The 17966-nt window shown below is 40.7% G+C and overlaps 1 long non-coding RNA gene across 1 annotated transcript; it reads right to left on the bottom strand.

The window, feature by feature from the left end:
- Nucleotides 1-248: 248 nt before the first annotated feature.
- On the bottom strand, nt 249-17966 carry LOC134297907 (uncharacterized). The gene is made up of 2 exons (XR_010004881.1): nt 14030-17966; nt 249-6059 (listed from the first exon to the last, which is right to left on the bottom strand). It is a non-coding gene; the product is annotated as an uncharacterized LOC134297907 (long non-coding RNA).

Raw genomic sequence — 17966 nt, 5'->3', positions numbered from 1 at the left:
TTCAGACTCTAAAATTATAAGCATTTGCCCTGCAATATGTGTGCTCTTCCATGGACCTATGAAAGTCCATGTCACATATCTTTGTTTAGATGCCCCTGTTGTCGACCACGTTTTAGGGGATCGGGCCCTTAAGGAGAGACCCGATCCGGTCCTGAGGGAACGGACCTTGGCGAAGCCAAAAGGAGAATATAAGCCGCAATACAACCTGAAGCCTGAAATGAAGAAGGTCCGCCAAGGGTGAAGGAAAATCCGCCAAGGAGTCTTTATTGAGCGATTCAGCTGAATGGACACTAGTAGCGATCATTCAATCTACTAGCGTAACATATGTTTCAAATAAAGCCATATTTATACAATGTTTCGGTCTGACAGCCCTTTGAATTTCCCGCCCCGCTCCCCCGCCCATCTGATCGCGGATAGGCTGGGAGGTTGAACGAGGCGGGCTTTCGTTTCCCGCCTTGCTTTGCTGGCCCAATGGGGAGCCGCTTTTTGTCCCCACTCGGGCCAATCAGAGAGGAGGAGGCGGGAGCTATTGAAACAATGAAGTGACCGGACAGGAAATATCAGATTAATCCTGGCCCGGCCGATTTCTAAAGGAATTAATGGCACCCATCAAGGATGTCCGGGGTCCTGTCACGTTCACAGATGTTAGATATGCCTTGGGGTGTCAGGGGGAAGTAAAGAAGGGTAGTGATGAGCCGTCATTGACGGGCCCCACAGGGTGCCTTCCTGAGGCGTCCTGGCCTGGGATATGACAATGTTTGCCTTGGGGTCGAATCACCTTTAGGAATTTGGTGACTCAAGCCCTATATTGTCCATGCGATCGGAATGAGATTGGATTAAACTGTGGCAGATTATCCTTTTGTTTTTGGGAAGGGAGGTCTGGATCATGGGGGCTAGGGTTCACGTTGGGGTCATAATATTTCCCATTTGATTTCATGATTTGACAATTATATGGGATAGAATGAAAATTAAAATAAAGTTGGAACATAAACCCTGCTGGGAAAAATACATATTTTCCGGGGATCCCAAAGAGTACAAATACATATAGGCAGATAGATAGATTTCAAGGAAATAAAGGAGAATCCATAAAGGTGGGTGACATTGCATAAAGGGGAATCATGAATGATATAAACAATTGAAAACATTTGATAAGAACGAAGTTCACAACATCTGGGGAACCCAATATGGAAATTCATAAGAGTGGAGTTCTAGCAGCATGATTTCACAATTCATGAAGTTAGCCCAACGATTAGAAATTCATACAACAGTGGGTCATGAGGGTGTCCAGGTACATAAGAAGGGGCACATGTGGGTTATAGTCTTTGGGAGTATAAGATTTCATAAGTCCAGGGATAGGTCTGGGGAAGAGTGTTCTTCTCCTTCATAAAATTATGAAAGTATGAGTGAAACGTGGAGGGCACCCGTCCGGGCACCCCCTGGCAGCTGTAGAGAGGGTAAGGGTTCTTGGAGAACTATGTTTCCCCAGCGAGAGAGCGATCCCCCCATCCCCAGTTCACAGAAAGGGGCTAGGGATCTCTTAAAACCATTCCGCGGGCCGCGGGGAGAGGAAAGTCCGGGATAAGGCAGCAGTTTGGCTTGAAAGGAGCAGTCAGTCCCGTTTGACAGTCAGCTGTTGAGGTGCCGAGAACTGGACCGATTTCGGTTCCGCTGGTGGTCTTCGAGTCAGGAGCCTTAGAAAGGGTTAGGACTAAAAGAGGAGCGTTCTAGGGGTAATTTTGATAGAGATATGAGCCGATTTGTATCGTCCGCCATATTAATCTATGGCGGAGAAACCTCAGCCGGAGTTAAAGGGACGGGAGAGAGAGAGAAATTGCATGCAAAGGAAGGAGTCAGAGAAAGATACAAAATAACCAGATAGGGAGTGTTACTGTTAAAATGAATGCTACTTTTATTGGGGGATTTGTTACATAGTTCAGGGAAGGGGAAAGTGAAGAAAAAAAGGATCTTTTAATAATAGTCTGCTGCGGTCCCGTCCCGTTCCTTTGGCGAGTGATCTGCGGAACTCTCCGCTGCGCTTTCAATTCAACTTGAGAGCCGGGGTGACGGTCATCACCCCCAAGGTTTCAGCCTGCACCAAAATTTGTTATTTTTTAAAAAGATAAGTCTGGAATATCTGAGGTTTTTCTTTCTTGTGTTGTCGAAGGCTTTCATGGCCGGAATCACTGGGTTGCTGTGAGTTTTCCAGGCTGTCTGGCCATGTTCCAGAAGCATTCTCCCCTGATGTTTCAATCACATCTATGGCAGGCATCCTCGGAGGTTGTGAGGTCTGTTGGAAACTCATCAAGTGGGGCTTATATATCTGTGGAATAATGTCCAGGGTGGGAGAAAGAACTCTTGTCTGTTTGAGGCAAGTGTGAATGTTGCAATTGGCCGCCTTGATTAGCATTGAATGGCCTTGCAGCTTCAAAGGCTGGCTGCTTCTTACCAGGGGGAATCCTTTGTTGGGAGGTGTTAGCTGGCTCTGATTGTTTCCTGTCTGGAATCCCCTATTTTATGAGTGGTGTTCTTTAATCATTGTCCTGATTTTAGAGTTTTTTTAATACTGGTAGTCAGATTTTGTTCATTTTCATGGTTTTTCTTTCTTTCTTGGGAGCTTAGAAGTCCTTCAAGAACTCCAATATCAACAACTACAGGTGAGAAAGAACCTGAATCCCTCTAGGATTAGCTGTTCTGATTCTCAGCAAACCCAGTAATGATTGGAAATCTGAATCTCTACTTGAACTTTTCTACTAATTCAATAATTACTGCTCTGCCTCAAATGGGCCCCTTTCCTGCAATTACTCAACAGGCGCTTTCACTCAAAGAAGTTAGCACCTGAATCTAGATTCTAATTAACACCTCAGATACGCTTTGTCTTTTCTTTCCCTCTTTTTTTTTTAAAATCAAGCTTAATAGTACAGAAACTTTCCTTGGCATAATATTTCACCTGTTGCCCTAAGTAAACACCTTCATAACCATCAGGCAGCTTCACTTTGTCTTGAAATGTTGCAAAGATCAGCACAAAGACTGTAAAGTAATCCATTTGATTAACTGTAACTCAGATTAAACATCCAATTCTAGTTCGACAAGCAATTCAAGATTTCTACTTCCCTTTGGGGTTCATATTACTTATGAATGGAACACCCTCACACTAAATCCAATTGTTAGCCCTAAATCACTAAAGTAGACCCATTGAATTAGCAGAGTTTCTTTAAGTGTTGACCTACTCTTCAAAAGTAGCTGTGTTAGGCTCTTGCAGAATAAAAAGGAAGGAGGAGAGGGAAGAAGAATGGCAGCACCTTTAAGGCAAACTCTTAAGTTTTGTGGCTATAAACCCACTTCTTCAGATGTAGTTCAGAGTAATATTGAAGTTATACAGTTATGGAAGTGGGATAGAACATAATAGAATCCAGGAAGATGCTAATCATGATCCTGGTGCATTGCTTTTCTGAACAAGACCGTAACATTATTACTTAAAATTGCAATTCTAATGGCACTGAACTACGGTACTTACAGGACTTCAGGCTCCAATGATAGCCAATTACTCTTTAAAGGTAGTATCCCATGGCCTTGACCCGAGGACGTGGTCAGTGGCTTCTATGGCCCCATCTACACTGCCATATAATTAGGTTTCATAATGCCATGTAGACTCATTTAATGCAGTTAAACTGCATTATATAGTCAGTGTAGATGAGGCATATGTCAGAGGTGAGATAAATCTGCTCCAGCTTTTTCTGCAGGCTTCAACACTTAAAAGAGCTTCATTTAAGTCCATAACAGAAGACAAGAGGAGATTCACTGCATCCCTTGCCAGAAAGCCACTAACCACCATTGTACTGTAGAATGAGTGCTATGAAAACAAAGCGTTCTCACATTGCCTCAGAATAAGAAGTCAATTTTTAGCTATCATTTCTAATAAATCTGAATTAACGGAAGCTCTGGATCGCTGTATGGCCATGTTCCAGAAGGATTCCCTCCTGACATTTTGCCCATATGTATGGCAGGCATCCTCAGAGGTTGTGAGGTATATTGGAAACTAGGTCAGTGAGGTTTATATGTCTGTGGAATCTCCAGGGTTGGAGAAAGAACTCTTGTCTGTTGGAAGCAAGTGTTAATGTTCCAATTGGCCACCTTGATTAGCATTGAATGGCCTTGCAACTTCAAGGTCTGGCTGCTTCTTGCCTGAGGGAATCCTTTGTTGGGAGGTGTTAGCTGGCCCTGATTGTTTCATGCCTGGAATTTCCCTGTTTTCAGAGTGTTGTTCTTTATTTATTGTCCTGATTTTAGAGATGCTAAAATACCGGTAGCTAGATTTGGTTCATTCTCATAGTTTTCTACTTCTTGTTGAAAATAGTCTACATGCTTGTGGATTTCAGTGGCTTCTCTGTGTGGTCTGACATGGTGGTTGTTAGAGTGGTTCAGCATTTTTGTGTTCTTAAATAATATGCTGTGTCCAGGTTGGTTCATCAGGTGCTCTGCTCTGGCTGACTTCTCTGGCTGAGTGAGTCTGCAGGGCCTTTCATGTTCCTTGATTCATGTCTGGGCAATGCTGCATTTGGGGGTCTCTATATAGACTTGTCCACAGCTGCATGGTATACGGTAGACTTTTAAAGAAGTGAGAGGATCCTTCTTGTCCTTTGCTGAACGTAGCATTTGTTGGATTTTTTAGTGGGCCCGTAGATAGTTTATAGGTTGTAACTGAAGCTCATCTATGATGTTTTTGTTTCAAACTGGGGCAACCTAAGCACCTGTTATCAGAAATAGAGTGTTATGGAGTTAGGTAACTGAATTGGGCAGTATAAAGTAGAAAACACTTCTTCTGAAAGCCTTTCAATTTGGGTAAAAAAAATTAGATCACCTTCACTTTTTATTTTTCTCATTTGTTTCATTTTAATTAGGATGTTTGAAAGAAATCTTATATCTGTCCTGGATGGGACAAGAATCTGTGAGATACCACCAAATGGCAATTGGGGGGTGATTGACAGCTCTCTGCTTTTCCTCCCATATAAATGAAGTCAGTTTTCAACTATCCGTGTGTGGGTATTTTAAAGTGAAATATACAAAAAAAAATTAAGTGGGAAAGACAGAGGTGGCTGAACGGCTCCCTGAGATCTGAGACAGTAGCGTGGAAGATCAAATTTAAACTCACTTAGCACTAATTGTCAGGAAATGGATGAGATCCGTTTATGAACCACGATTCAAAAGTTACAATCCTGAGTTTTTGCCACCGAGCAACTGAAAGGCTTTTCTTTTCCAGAGATTAAAACTTCAAAGAATCATAGAATAAGATACACAAGCAGTGGCATGTGCTTTGGCTTGATACCCTTTGATTTCTTTTCTTTCTTTTTTTAAAAACACAACCATTTCTCCCCCGTCCCTTGCCCTGCTTCGCCTTGCTTCTTTTCCCGTCCATCTCAGGGTAAATTCTTAACACTGAAGTTGCCTCTAAGTAGCTGTTGTAGAAGATAAATGACTCGGAGTATGAAAGGCTCACATGAATCAACTCCCCACCCCCAAAAACAAAAACCCCTAGAAATAAAAAGGAAGGACTTCATAAAGTGGATTGAAATAAATATTGTTGTGGTCTAAGGATTCTTAGTTTTCAGTGACCCCATGGCTCTTTTAAATGTCTTTAAAAGGAGGGCTGAAGTTATGTGTCCACAGCCAGATGCACAATGATGCTGTCATCCTTCAGGACTTTCAGAGGTTACTGGTAGATGCCTTCATCATTATATATCTGGATACAGTCAGACAGCCATATGTTTGTCAGATATCCTTTACTCTCCACCAGCCACTATATTTATTTATTTATTTACAGCATTTATATTCTGCCCTTCTTACCCCGAAGGGTACATTCAATGCCTTTTAACATAGAACAAAGACAAGACAAACATAGGCTCCGAGCAGGCCTCGAATTCATGACCTCCTGGTCAGAGTGATTCATTGCAGCTGGTTGCAGCTGGCTTGCTCTTCAGCCTGCACCACAGCCCAGGAAGGACGTTTTGGAGGAAAGTGGGATGCTACAAGGTAGGAAAAGAATTCTGGTGTCTTCAACAACCCTTCCAAAAAGATAAAAACAGGCATAAATATGAAAAAAACACCCACAGATGTCACCATCAGAATACCAGCTAATGTTCTCATGCTGCATCATCAACATCATCATCAATTTTATTCTTATCGCTGCTCCACAAGGCAGAGTACAAAACATTTCAAATACATAGATTAAAAACAAAACACCATTAAAGCACATATATGAAAAGATATAGACCTAAGATTAAAACTCATTAAAATCATTCATTGAAGTTCATGTTTTATAATTGGCCTGCCGGAAGGGAGAAATAAAAAGTGCTGTTCATTACCTTTAAAGCCCTAAATGGCTCAGGTCCAGGCTACTTGACTGATTGCATCTCCTCTTACAAACCAGCGGAGAAGGCCCTACTCTCGGTCCCACTACCATCTCAAGTAGGGCTGGTGGGAAGGAGAGAGAGAGAGAGAGAGAGAGAGAGAGAGAGAGAGAGAGAGAGAGAGAGAGAGAGAGAGAGAGAGAGCGAGAGAGAGGAAGCTTTCTACGTGGTTGCCCCCCCCCCCCCCACCTCTGGAAATCCCTCCCTAAAGAAATAAAGTTGGCCCCTTCCCTCCTTTCCTTCAAAAAACTACTGAAGACTTACTTTTGCTCACTAGCATACAGAGAGGAAGAGAATTAGATAATGAGATATCACTGCCGGACCCCTGGTTGAGAACTATTTTGTATCTGGGCTCGGCTAGTCCATGTCAGCCCGGTTACCATCATTGGCCACACAACTTTGTGAACTCTAGTTGGCTTTTGTAAATTAATGTGGATATGTTATGTTTAGATTTTATGTCATTATATAATTTTTGTTTGATTACATTTGGTTTAATTTATTGATGTTAAGTTTTAATGCTGTTTTCATATGTGGGTTTTTTTCTCCTGGGATTTTATGTTGGTATTTGTTTGTTCTATGGGGGCATTGAATGTTTGCCGTTGTATGTTGGAATCCACCCTGAGTTCCCCTGGGGAGATAGGGTGGAATATAAATAAAGTTTTATTTTTATTTATTACTATTTAATTCTGCTTTAAATTGTGACAACTTAGGTTTATTCCAGGACCTTTGCTCCAGGTGTTGCTCCAATGTTTATTTTCCTTACCTTCCTTGCATAGGAACTGAGGCTACGATTCTGGAGACTAGGGTTCAATTCTCCACAGATTGTATGATTTCATTATTTACAATGTATCTGACAAAGGACTGCTATAAATAAAATGTAATAATTAACATTTTTCCTCTACCCATTGTTTCTTTTTTACTCTTGCTGACCAGTTTTGGAGTTCCTACTTTATTGAGGTCTGCATGCAGGGAATTTCTCCAAACACCATTTTTTATTCATTCACCCAATGTATCTCTGATGCGAAGCAAGAACTAAATACCTTATGAATGAGGAAAATTAGATATTAAGTGTTGGAAGAAATAATTACGGAGCAATTAAATTATAATCGGGACATATTAGTCATAAGGAAGCTCTGCAAATGGCTTACTCATTCCAGTTTTTGCCTGCAGAATGACATTTCTCATCTTGAGGTATCTCTGTTTCAGCTCCAAAGGAAATTATGACAAGTTTGTTTCAGTTTCTTACATCAAATGTGAATATATTCATGTAACCTGCAAGAACAAGCCAATAATCAGGCCCCACAAACCTCCATTTGAACTCATTTAATTTGGTATGATGTGGGAGCCAAAGTGAGGGTGCAGTCTTCCACTTTTAGTAGACTCAAGCAAATAGAAAGCATTGTGTACCCAGATCTCCAGCTCAGTAGGGTAGCATCTTGATACAATTTGTAATAGTTAATTGAGTTGTTGCCGCAACTTGCAAAGACTCTTCAGGGGATCTATGGACTTATAGTACTTAGCTTCCTCCTTCTGTCTTGTAGTACCAAGGCTCAGTGTGCACACACCTCTGCTTTCACCTTCTGACTAGAAGGAATAGGCCAGATTCAATGTTCTTTATCTCATTGCCCTAAATAGGTGAGGAGGAACAATCCCTTCATTTCACTGTGATGTGGAAACAGCCCCTTTAGCTAAGAGTTCTCTCTCAGTTATTCAGTAGGAAAACACCTTATCTGTGTGTGTTTGAATGAAAAACTGGGCAACTCCGGATGGTACTTAATGCACAATTTGTAATGACATCGCCGGAATCATCCCTCGGCCTCAGAATTTGGCCCAAATACCTCAGAGTCTGGGAGAATCCTAAACTGACAACCTTAATTTATACCTTATTGCCATTGCACCTATTTCCCAGTCTAAGCGGTTAGGAAAAGAAAGCATTTGCCATTTATTATTATTCTTTTTTTATGCATTCATCTAAGATGTTTTTTAGTATAAAGGAAAAAAATTCCCAGAGAAATTACTAAAGGCTCTGAATTTTTGCAAGTTATCCTTCATATGAGAGCACTTTTCTGTGGCCTTCAACATTTCACAATGAAAACCGGGACACATAGAGCCAACCAATATCAAAGTGTGATCAAGATTGCAAAAGTTATGAGGAAGAATATACAAGCTAAGAGAGACGGCAGCAGTTTACTGTTGCCTGAACCTGGGAAGGGCAAGATCCTGCCTCTTCCTTTTCTCTCCTTGTAGCTCTTTGAATTAATTGAGCTCAGTCTACTTTTACACACTGAACTCAATTCACATCAATTGAGGGCAATAGAAGAAGGTTGTAGAAGGAGAGAGAAACTGGCTTATTTCTGAAGCAACTGAAATAGTGAGACAACCACAAATCAACTGGGACCATTCCTGCCAAACTGGGATAGTTGATGGGTATGATTTTCAATGTTTTCATCTCTTGTATGTGTTTATTTATGTATACCCACACACCTCATGACAGAGGCATCCCTATATGTGTGCATATCTGCAAGAACAATCATATCTGTGAAGGTTTCTAGGAATGATGGTCTAAAAAATGGCTCCTCCAACTGCAACTTATTTTGTATTTAAATTAAATGCAAAAAAGGCTGGTCTTTTAAAAAAGGATTCTGACTGCATGATGAATCTATGGGGAATATGAAGGATGCATATAGATGACATGGAAAATGCTGCTGTCTTCCTGGGTCATGTTAGTGCATCACTCTACGGCTGAAATCCTTGTGGACCACACCTCCCCATTGAAGACTAGGGTGGCCTTGGCTTGAGTTTCAAGATCTCTGTGGGCTGCTCTTGGCCTTCTCCATGGAGTGACGCAGGGACTCTTAATACACTTCTAATTCCAACCTGTTGATTTCTATGGTTAGCTTTGCTGGTGATGCTTGCTAAACACTGCTCATGTTTGTTCTTGTTTGAGAGCTAAGCACCCCATCCAGGTGTGGCCTTGGCAAAGCTGATAATAATTATACACTTTCCCTGACCTTTTCCCCAAACCCTTCCTGTAAATAAGCATGATGCTCTTTCTCTCCTCCCCTCACCCCATCAGAAAAGGGATTGTAACCTAATGCTGATCCAAATTTACAGTGGTTGTACTTGTCTTTCATGTCTTTAGGAATGCTGCCTATTATTGCTGCCTTGGTATACTATCTAATAAAATGGCTTTTACTCCAATTGCATTGGAACGAACATGAGAAATTGCAATGACATCTATGAACAGAGGCAGGAGGAGACAACCTTACAGTGGACTCCCCCCTCCTTTAGTTTAGCATTAGGGTTGCCAGACTGAAAACTAGAGTGGGCTTCTGTACACTTAATGTTTGTCTAGAAGGGGAATTTTAGCCGGGGGTGCTCATCACATAACCTGTAAAGGTACAGAACCCTTCTCCAGTTTCCATTCTGGCACCCTTAAGCTTCCTTTGTCTCCTGGAGTGATGTTAGCCAGGGTGCAAAGGTTGTTGGAGAAGGTAGGAGGAAAAGAGGGAGTAATTCCTCCTCTCCCCTCCCACATCATCCTTTGTGGGGTGAATCTCCTTTGTGGAGAGAGAAAGTGGGGTAGAAATAAACATTTTAATCATCTTCATCCTGGCATTTGTAGCTGTTGACACTGGCAATGTTGCAAAAATCTGAAGAAGTTTCTTCACATTCAGAAAAAAAACTGTTTTATCACCGACAAGATATGCTTTCCAGTATATTTGATGTGTGCATCTCCCTGGCTTTTTCTAAGAGACTGTTGACATGTTGCAGACTATAGAAAATGTCCATAGTTACTATTTGTAATGTTTTTCTAAGCTGAAGGGATGATGACAGAAGCTTTCTTAGGATGTGCATGGTTACTACAAATTCAGCATTCAGACCAGCTAAATGAAAGTATCCACTGTCCAGCTTGGAGAGAAGCCTCACTGTTGTATAGAGGACTCTCTTTTAGTTCTTCAAGTGTTCTGACCACCAGACTGTGCAGTTCAACATCATGTCACTCAACTCATTAGTGTATATGTGAAGCTGGGATTTGGTTTTCCCTAGTGCACATCACCTGACCACACAGAGTCAGAAATATTACACCAAGGAAATGGAAGGATGAACCAAATATCACCATACATGTTTTTCTTTTGATGAGGATAAACCAAGTTTGGTGTATGTCCTGTAATTACTGTTGCTAGATCTCAGAACCTTGATTCTCTTCTCTGGGCCACCAAGGCCTGTCTCTTGTAAGTTGACTCTTGTAACATCTCCAAAACATGCACACTCCGTGTCACAAGAGACAGGTTTTGACTCTGAAATCTTAGGGCATGTCTTGAGCTGGCAATCCTAGCATACCCTTCAATATTTCATAGATGAAAAGCAAGACAATATGTATGAGCAATCAACATTATAATTCAAGATGGCAAAAGTTACTGATGATGAAAAACAAGCTAGGAAAGGTTGCAGCAGTTTGCTTCTGCCTGACCCTACTAGGAATGATAAGATCCATCCCTTATTCTTTTGACCCCTGTGATGAATCAAACTACTTTTGCACTTTGAATGCAGTTTGCCACAACCAAAGTAAGGACAAGGGGGAAAGTGGAAGAAGGAGTGAGGAACTGGGACATTTTAAAATTAGCTGGAAAAGCAGGATGACAGAAGAGTAATTGGGGCTGTCTCTGCCAAACATGAACAGTTAGGGAGTATGCTTTAGCTATAGCACACAATCCCTTTGGTCTTTAGTCATGAATGAAGAGCTATAAACCTTGGATGTATCTCTCCATTCATCTTTTTCTTTCTTTACCAGACATGTTCATTCTTTTCCTTAAGCAAATTGCTTACGAAGGAAGCATGCTGCCACTCCACCTGATGGTACCTGTCAGAAAGATAAAATCTTTCAATGAATTCAAGAAGAGGAAAGGCCAATCTTTCCTGGTTATCCAGCTGTGATTTACATCAGGATAATTATATCTTCATTGCTGTGGGAAATGAAGTACCCCTCTGGGGAAATGTTACATATGCATAAGGAAGAGAGCGAGTGTGTGTGTATGTTTAATTACTGTAAAAACTGCTGCTACCGCACTGGGCCAGTAATGTGAACTGGGATCAATCAAGATTAATTCAAATGAAAAGTTGTACCATAATTCGGGATTTTCTTAAAGTGAAATCCATTATGTTAGAGTGCTGGTCTTGATATAAAGGCAGGAGAGATTCCCTCCCACATTTGTATGGACATGATTATTGATTTATTCTCACATTCATTCTAACATTTTATTGGGCTTACTTTAAAAACACAAATTTTTAAAAATCAACTTGCTATTAACATGTTAAGAACACAAGTTTTTCTATTTTTTCCCAAAGTTCGTCTTGCTCACCAGATCTGTAAACGTAGAGGTCCAGCTGCACTTTCCTTGATTAGTGGGTTGTCCCTTCATTTCAACAAATTCAATACTCTGCTATCTGAAAACATCCCCCAAAATTTAAAAAACCTCCCAAAATCAAACCTTGATTTTGCCATGTTACTGTATGATGGGATTTTAGTATCCACACAGGATCTTAGACCCAAACTGTAGCTTACTGTATTTCTTAATAGTATCTGAACTGAAAAAAGAAAACCCAGAGCAGGTACAACATGTGTCTTAACACTGCTTACTACAGAAACCCCAAATGAATTTCCTCATCAGGTCTAATCTCCCCTTTGGGCTGAAAGGGTGGAATAGAAATAAAGTTTTATTGTTGTTGTTGTTGTTTTTGTTTTTGTTGTTATTAGACTAAAAGATGACATGATAGCTACCTCAAATATCTGAGGGGTGTAATGCAGAAGGCAGAGTAAACTTATTTTCTGCTGCTTCAAAGACTAGAGCATCAACCAATAGAGTCAAATTACAAGAAAAAGGGGTACTGCTTAATTAGAAAGGGCTGTTCTATATTTTATTGTTGTTGTTATTATTATTAATAATAATATTGTTGTTATTATTTTATTTTATCATGACACAGCAAACAAGATAGATATGCTGGATTTCGTTTCACAAAATCACAAGTCGAACACTTCCCAAGTGTTTAGGACTGTGTGATGTATTTTCGGATGATGCGCGCAGATCCCAGCAGGGTGGCTTTTTGCAGTTGGCAGATCGTAATTTTGTCAATGTCTATTGTTTCCAAATGCCGGCTGAGATCTTTTGGCACGGCACCCAGTGTGCCCATCACAACCGGGACCACCTGCACTGGTTTCTGCCAGAGTCTTTGAAGTTCAATCTTGAGGTCCTGATAGTGGCTGCGTTTTTCCTGTTGTTTTTCGTCAATGCGACTGTTACCTGGGATGGCAACATCAATGATCCAAACCTTCTTCTTTTCTACAACTGTGATGTCTGGTGTGTTGTGTTCCAGAACTTTGTCAGTCTGGATTCGGAAGTCCCACAGTATCTTTGCGTGCTCATTTTCCAATACTTTTGCAGTTTTGTGATCCCACCAGTTCTTTACTGAAGGGAGGTGGTACTTGAGGCATAAGTTCCAATGAATCATTTGGGCCACATAGTTGTGCCTCTGTTTGTAGTCTGTCTGTGCAATTTTCTTACAGCAGCTGAGGATATGATCAATGGTTTCGTCAGTTTCCTTGCACAGTCTGCATTTTGGGTCATCAGCTGATTTTTCAATCTTGGCCTTAATTGCATTTGTTCTGATGGCTTGCTCCTATTATTATTATTATTATTATTATTATTATTATTATTATTATCATCATCATCATCATCATCATCATCCCAGCTTTCTCCCCATGGGGACTCAAGGTGGCTAACATGTATCCACATTAAACAGTTTAAAAAGAGCAATACAAAAGTTAAAAAGCATTTAAATAACAGTGGGTAATCGAGTGCTTCATAGAAGGATGGACTGTTTCTCTTTAGAGATCTTTGTACAGAGTGTGAATGAGCTTATTTCAAGGTGGCTTTAGTTGTGTAGTCCTGCATAGCAGAAGGTTTAGTTGTGCATTGCTGCATTGCAGACTTGATCACTCTTGTGATTCCTTCCAGCTCTAGTATTCCCTGATTTTATAAGTCCTTGGTCTGTTTTTGTGTTCTAATAAAAGACTGCAGTTCTATCCACAGCTACCTAGTCCACGTTATTGAGTTCAGTGGGACTGGGTTCCCAGCTATGCATCCATAAGACTGCTACTGAAATAATTTTGGTTCACGTGATGCTACAATTGACTTTCTTCCCAAAACTGTGTTTCAGTATAGCATTTGGATTATACAGGGTTTGGAATTCAAAAACATTATTGATCAGCTGTTCAGTAATATGAATGAGAGGGTGAAAACACACACATGGACACAAGTCTTATAATCACTTTTGCCATCAGAAGTATCTCAAGGATGACCTATGGCTGGAGCTACACTACCCTATATCCCAGGATCTGCTCCTAGATTATCTGCTTATCCCAGATTATCTGGCAGTGTAGACTCATATAATCCAGTTCAAAGCAGATAATCTGAAATCAGATCCTGGAGTATAGGGCAGTATAGACTCAGCCTAAACCACCACAAAACTGTGTATGAAACAAAGAAAGATAGTTGCTCATTAAAGGCTGGATCCTGCCTCCCACAAGCAGACAGCAAAGAGTGGCTCACGCATTCATTACTCACCCTTAAAGCATGCATGACTGTTCACCTCTCAGCAATTCTTTGATTAAATCTTGCAAATCATGTCAGTTACTATGGAAATGATATTTGTCACCTCTCCAAAAGGAATTTGGAGCCTCCCCATCAACACCATCCACTGCTAGAAACAAACACAAACCTCATTTTGTAAAACAAAAACAAAAAACCCTACATCCACCAAAATCAACTCAGTACTTGTGACTGTGTATGACAGATAATGGCTTCATTTCTAAACATCTGCTTCCTAATACAGGTATATGAAGAAATTTTCTGCTTTGTACCAAGTCTTTTTTTCGGGAGCCCAGTTAAGATCCATTTATCTTGTCTTCTGTCTAGCTGGGATTTTTTTTTTTTTTGCAGCATTTGTATTGGGGAAATAGTGAAGGGAGATTGGAGAAAGACAGTTTAAGTATCAGATGGCAGCAGTATGCTTAAAGTAAACGATGCAATAAACATTGAGCTGGGAAACAATGGGATTCTATAGGTCATCCTAATATAGCTGTCTGTGCTTACTTGCAACAGGCAGGGTAAACAGCAGCTGCCTCCAGAATCACTTAGTAGGCAAAACATAAAGAAAGAGAAAAGCAGATTAGTTTACTTTGCCAAGTACCTTAGAAGTTTGAAAAAGTATCTATCTATACATTTTGCCATCAAAATTGATGTCATAAAAAGTGGGGCTGATGGAAGGAAAAGTAATACCAGGAGCATTTTTGAAAGCAGCTTTCAAGTGGTTTCTAGAGGAATCAAAATATTTTATTTTCTTATGCAAGACTTCCTCTTGGTTGCTTCAGTTCATATGTGCAAAATGATTAGTTTGCTGAAACATGCAGAAGTGCTCCCCTTTGTTGTACTGTAGGAACCTAATCCTATTGTTCCATGTTATTTCTGTCAAAGTTTCTGTTAAAGAAATAAAGACCAGGGAACACCTGCTTTGTTAATTGAGGCATATTAGTAATTGTATTGTCAAAGGCTTTCATGGCCAGAATCACTGGGTTGTTGTGTATTTTCCGGGCTGTATGGCTATGCTCCAGAAGCATTCTCTCCTGACATTTTGCCCACATCTATGGCAGGCATCCTCAGAGGTTGTGAGGTAACTGTAATTGTTTTATCCTGTTTTGGTCTTATTGTAAGAGACTGATTTTACCCATTTGAATAGTTGACACTACTTGTTGTACTTAGCATAACTTCTACGTTGTCCTGAATGGATTTTACAAGGGAAAGCAAGGTATGTACAGTACAATTCCCATATCTGCGGTACCAGCATCTGCAGTTTCATTTATCAGTATGCGACAAAATATGTCCTCTCGGCAGTTCATAATTCCTCCAATGCAATTCTATGGTGTTCTTGGGCCAGAAGTTTATCTTTTCAATGGGGTTCATGGTTTTACATATCCGCACAAAGTCTAGGAATGTATCCCCTGCAGGTATGAGGTTTGTACTGTATTTGTAAAAGAAGCAATAGATGAATACATTAATGAACTAATAAAAGATCAAGCAAATGGGCTGCTCCTTGTCTATGGGATTTAATGGGATGTATTTAGAATAAAAATGCAGTAGATGGCACAAGTAATTCCCTAACCTGTTTTCAGAAAAAATGTGAACTATTTTGTATATCACTATTTTTCTCCCCAATTAATTTCTTGTTTATTAAGAAAACAGCTTTCTTGAGATAAATGTTCACTGCCTCTGTCAAGGGAAAGCTTATATTTTGTAAGGGAGAAGATCAAAAACTCAGGCCCGAATTTGGGCTTGCTCTCTAAGTAATTATGGCAGCCAATGAAGGGACCTGATTTCCTGCCTTAAGCAATTAAGAAATCAGCTGCCTTTGGTTACCCCTAACAACTTAACACAGCCAAGGAGATTACTAAGCAAACAGGCTGCCTGGCTTCAGACACCGCAGCCAAGGGAAACGCCAGCCGTGACCTGAATTCCCAGGGAATCACTTCCCTTGAGGTTTTCAGGAAGCTGGGCTGCTGGGAATCTAAAGTTCGGGAGATATTTAAAGAAGGCTTGTGGCTAATTTAAGGGCACAGCATACAAAGGATGTCACCCAGACTGGACCCATTACCATGAATAGGACTCACACTAGGAGAGATTGCTTTGGAGGGGTTTATTTCACTCATACTGGCTCATCTCTTATAGGCAATTGCCTATATTCCAGCTATAAGGGCAGTAACATTCTGATAGACCAGGCCTTGGCAAACTTCATCCCTCCAGATGTTTTGGACTTCAACTCCTACAATTCCTAACAACCTACTGACTGTTAGGAATCGTGGGAGTTGAAGCCCAAAACTCCTGGAGGGAGCAAGTTTGCTCACGCCTGGAATAGACGAATGTTCTCATTCTGACTTTACAGATGTGGGGACTGAGGCTATACCTTTAACAGAGCTTGGGATTCTGGTATCTGCTGGCTTCCATGTCAGTCTAATGGTGAATCTATTCTGAGTTTTAGTCTGGACTTTAAATGATTTTTTCCAGCCTCAAAATCAGTTTTCTGTCTTGCATAGCTCACTGAAAGTTCAGAATTAAACCCGTGGCAAATTCACCATTCCACTAACAGAGAAGCCACTGGTTTAGAAAGTTACTTTGAAAATGTAGTTCATTCCCATGGCTCATTATGCTTTTTTACAAATATCTTTTGCCCTTAGTTAATGCACTGTTTCTGAAATAAGTAAGGGATGGTTGGAGCATTGGACTACAACTCTGAAGACCAGGGTTTGAATCCCTGTCCAGCCATGAAACCCACTGGGTGACCCTGGCCAAGGCACACTCAATCAGCCTCAGAGGAAAACAACAGACTGGCAAACATCTTTTGAACGAATCTTGCCAAGAAAACACTGTGATAGGTTCATCTTAGGGTTGATATATGTCAGAAATGAATTGAAGGCACATAACAACAACAAGGAGTCCCCTTGTTCACCACAGTTACACTGGAGAATTAATGCAGTTTGCCACCACTTTAATTGCCCGAGTTAAATGTTGTTGAATCATGGGAGTCACAGTTTGTTGAGGCACCAGAATCTATCGGCAGAAAAGGCTAAAGGCCTTGTAAGTTGTAAGACTTTGTAAAACTACCACCTCCATAGCATTGAGACAGGGCAACTACAGAGGTGTCAAACTGCATTCATTCTACATTGTAGATGAACCTTTGATCTGAAATGGCACCTATGATCCATTAGCTTTGCAAAAAGACTTCCTGGTTTAGATAAAAACTGCTAAAATAGGTTTCTTGCTATGGATCAATGCAGCCTTTGGTCCTCCATTTGTTTTGGACTTCAGCTCCTGAAATCTCAAGTAGCGTCCCACCTGTTAGAAATTGTGGGAGCTGAAGTTCAAAACTACTGGGTTAGAAGGACTGTCATGATGAACATTTTCATTTCAAAATTTTTCCATTGCATTAGTGCTTCTGAAAATTCAGGCCGGGCTGTGGCGCAGCTGGCTAGTAACCAGCTGCAATAAATCACTACTGACCGAGAGGTCATGAGTTCGAAGCCCAGGTCGGGTTAAGCCCCCGACCATTAAATAGCCCGGCTTGCTGTTGACCTATGCAGCCCCGAAAGACAGTTGCATCTGTCAATTAGGGAAATTTAGGTATGCTTAATGTGGGAGGCTAATTTAACTAATTTACAACATCATAAAACTGCCAGCAAAACACGAGGAAAGGAATGAGGAAGTACAGCCACTAGTGGACAGTGAAGCAACAGCTCCTCCTGTGGCCAGAATCGTGAAGCTGGAAAAAAATGTTAAATGCCTCTGTGTCTGTCTATATATGTTGTTTGTCAGTTGGCACTGAATGTTTGCCATATATGTTTTCATTGTAATCCGCCCTGAGTCCACTTCGGGGTGAGAAGGGCAGAATATAAATATTGTAAATAAAATAAATAAATAATTCCTAATTTAAGCCAAGTAAAGTGAGCTGACC

Source organism: Anolis carolinensis, chromosome 3, assembly GCF_035594765.1.
Source record: "Anolis carolinensis isolate JA03-04 chromosome 3, rAnoCar3.1.pri, whole genome shotgun sequence".
Classification (NCBI taxonomy): Eukaryota; Metazoa; Chordata; class Lepidosauria; order Squamata; family Dactyloidae; genus Anolis; species Anolis carolinensis.
The sequence above is the reverse complement of the archived record's forward strand: the minus strand, read 5'-3'. Positions and strand labels throughout refer to the sequence as shown.